General features: G+C 49.5%; 1 non-coding gene across 1 annotated transcript; it reads left to right on the forward strand.

Moving 5' to 3' along the window:
* Nucleotides 1–3,238: 3,238 nt before the first annotated feature.
* Trnar-acg (transfer RNA arginine (anticodon ACG)) lies at nt 3,239–3,311 on the forward strand. Its single transcript has one exon. It is a non-coding gene; the product is annotated as a tRNA-Arg (tRNA).
* Nucleotides 3,312–3,614: the final 303 nt, after the last annotated feature.

Below are 3,614 nucleotides of genomic sequence, written 5' to 3' on the forward strand. Positions count from 1 at the left end.
TCACGCCAGGGCTATAGAGAGAACCACGCGGTACACCCATGCAAAAGGGTTACCCAGAACGTCAACTTCTAGTCGTCTCCGAACGGAAAGGCACGAAGTAGCGATGCGCGCACAAGGACAACGGTATAGGCGAGGAATCACGCGTTGAGGTTTAATGAAGCAAGAACCGCGCGACGACCTGGGACGAACGCGTGGGAGAGAGATAGGCGACTATATGCGGCATTTCCTCGTTGGCCGACACCCACGCAGCAGCCTCCTCGCTCCGAGCCCGCTTGCCGTTCCCGAGGCGACCATCAAACGGGTCGCTATATACGATTCTGAACGGCGCGGACACATCTTCGTTCCGATGAAGTTCTCGTACGAACTGGAGAAAGCAAAAGAAAAGCGGGGGAGTGGCCAGGCAAGACCAGATGGATCCGGTTCGAACCGGGCCCGAGACCTCGGGTCTGCACCGGGGGAGCAGTTTAGAGGGGGGTGACGACGACCTTGCCTGCCACGAAGCGTCGAGGCGCGCGGGGAGGACATCGCGTGCGGTTCACGATGGCGTTTCTTCGGAGGGAATAGCGGCGACGGTGGGGAGGAAAGGGCACTATACGGCGCGTGGCTGTAGCTGCTGGGCCCGGCCGGCGGCATCGAAGCTTGTGTCCCCGTATTGCAGAAAATCCGGCGTCGGCGTAAGCGCCGGCGTCGTTAATTGGCGGAAATAATCATCCCGAACCACACCGACCGGGCAGGCCCTTCGCGTGGCGCAAGACGTTAGTGAACAAAAATTGAATTTCTCAAAGTAAGATCCGCGAGAAAAATCGTAAAGTACGACTTAACCACAACCTACAGACGTGGTAGCGTCGGATTGTAATTTGAACATACGAGAAGAATGCCTGATAAGCAGCCAGGGATCTTTGAATGCTATCGCGTTCCACTCTTAAAGGCGAAGCTTAAGCGTCCTCAAAATTTTTAGAGCTTCCTTCGGAGTTGCAATCTGTCCGTGCGATCGTACGGCATATGTCGAAGTAATCGCACGAGCAATGCCTCAGTTGCTCACCGCGATCATGTTCTTCCTATCTCGAACCGAGCGATCGAGATGGCTAGCGGGAGAATATTAAATCTAAACTCAAGAGAAACACCGAATCAAGTTCTATTCATTAAGTATTCTTAAAGAACTCTACTTTCGCTGATTTAGTGGTACTAGGTTGATTATTGGGAGAGAAAATTGCGATCAAAGTTTCATTTTTGAATGTCGTGTCGACATCCCCTGGCCGGTAGCAAGCGTACGTACGTGTGGTCCGGGCTTAACCCGTGTCGCTTTCTACAACTTCAAGGAGTTGTATACCGTCTACTTCTTTTCGGTGCGTCGGCTCGAAAGGAGAAGAGGACGATTAAGTCGGGCGCGCGTGGTGTGCCGTTTGTTCCCTGATCGCCATGTTTTCGCCAGTGTGATTGCTGAAATATATATATTATACTGTGTAGCGTGACTGAATGCGTCACTCCTTTACCTACAAGTGGTGACCGCGGACGCTTACATACAGAGTCAATGCGACGGTGCATTTTTCTTTTGTGTGTGTGTTTAGGGAAGGGGTTGAGCGGATAGATCGGCGATTTGATGCACATCATACATGGTTGCAAATACCTGTCCACGGCGCTTGCCTTAAAGAATACACTAAAGAGGAAAATGATTCGGGCTGTGTCAGTAAATTAAACCACTCTTACCGCTAGATGGGTAAGCCAGAAATGACACAAAAGCGAAACAACGGTGGCGACACCGCCTTGGCATCAGCTCGCCGCGACGTCATGGATTTCGACGCCGTCTGCTTTTTTAAATTTTTATCTGTAAAAATGGACTACGTTGTATTTTAGAAAAGTCAAACTCAAAGTAGAAGGTTTCGAGAACTTTTACTGAACCACAACGGCCAAAATGTGAAAAAAAAAAAAAAAATTGCACTCCGTGACGTCACGATAGCGTATATCGTGAGGTCACGAATTGCAAATTATGTTGTCTCAAGGTAGAAAACAAGCGCGTGGGCGCCAATATACGAGGACTCATTGCGTTTCCCGTGGGACACGCATCATACCTAAAGAAGCAGACGATGGCTTGGACGCAGCCGACGGCGGAAGCGAGAAGCGTTTTTCCATGGAATAATCGTACGTTTTGAGCCAGCTGCTTTATTTTTACTGAGGAGGAAAACTGTTGTGCTTTATCATGAATGTTAGGTTCAGTGCCTTCATTTCAGTTTCTTAGGCAAAACGTCAAATTTGCGTCCCGTTACGAAAGCAAATCGGGGCCATCAGCGCCATTTTGTAAGCGTCGCGTTTACGTCACGCCTCGAAGAAAATGGCGGAATGTCCAGAGTAGAGCCCATGAAGGTGAAGTGACGACAATGGCACGACCATGACGGTATCACGACCTCACGACCACGAGCCCATATATATATATATATATATATATATATATACAGTGAAGTAGACGCGCGTATGAAGCGGGGTCCGGCCTTCATCAGAATATATATATATATACCTAAAAAAAGAAAGAAAAGAGAAATCACCAGCCCTTCTCCTGTCGAGAAAATGGGGGTAAAAGCGAAGCTTGTGTAAAGAAAACGCTGTTGCAGGCGTTCCGCTTCGTTTGCCCTGAACTCAGGGTCGGCGGCTCTTCGCTTACGTTTGGCCTCAACATCGCGCTCCCGCAACTCGGGGACCACGGTTCCGTGTGTCGCGTGCGTGAGAGAACGTTAATTTTGATACGGCCGAAACCGGCGTTGTTGAGCGTATGGCCGTTGCAATATGTCATGGTACCGAAGCTGATCACGTGTTTGCACTAGGTATCAACGCCAATCAAACTTCACCTTTACGTTTCGCACTTTACCTCTCATTGACCCCATTCCCACTGTTCTACATACACTGCCCACTGATATCTACTATGTTTGAAACTACCTTCCCAATAAGAAGAATCACCCATGGAATGATGCGATCACACATTTCTGGTCATAAGACACACAAGTTGAACCATGACCTCTGAGATCGCCACGGCTTGCGGCGCTGCAATCTCGGAGGCCCTTGTTAACAACCCAGCTGCAACGGTCATCAAGTATGGCATGAACAGTACTTCGCTGCAGAATCATCGAGGAAGGAAAAACAAGAAGAGAGAGAGAGAGAAGAGACCCACACACAGCATGCCAGCACGCTACTGCGATAAGAATGCATCGGCTTCAAGGACGGCTGGCGATTCGCCAGATCCCCGTCCGGGCCTGTGGCGCAACGGATAACGCGTCTGACTACGGATCAGAAGATTCCAGGTTCGAATCCTGGCAGGCTCGATGGATTTTTTTTTTTTGCGGTTTTTCTTTTTCTTTATTTTGCGCAATACAACACACAGGCGCCTTAAGAACCAATAACAACTGTTTTCGGCAAAAACGAGGCGGGTGTAATTTTTTTTTTTTTTAACAGTTAGCAGCTGTGAGCATTCATACGCATCCATGGTGGAATAGTGGCCTACGTCATCGCTTTCTCATGGCCGTACCTTTACATTTGTGTCGAGCAATGTTTGGTGACGAAATGTGGTACGCGCGCGTGTGTGGACGGGGCAGAGGGGGGGTCGGGGGAGGTGAGCAGACATGGTG

The sequence above is a fragment of the Dermacentor silvarum genome, chromosome 7 (genome assembly GCF_013339745.2).
Source record: "Dermacentor silvarum isolate Dsil-2018 chromosome 7, BIME_Dsil_1.4, whole genome shotgun sequence".
Lineage (NCBI taxonomy): Eukaryota > Metazoa > Arthropoda > Arachnida > Ixodida > Ixodidae > Dermacentor > Dermacentor silvarum.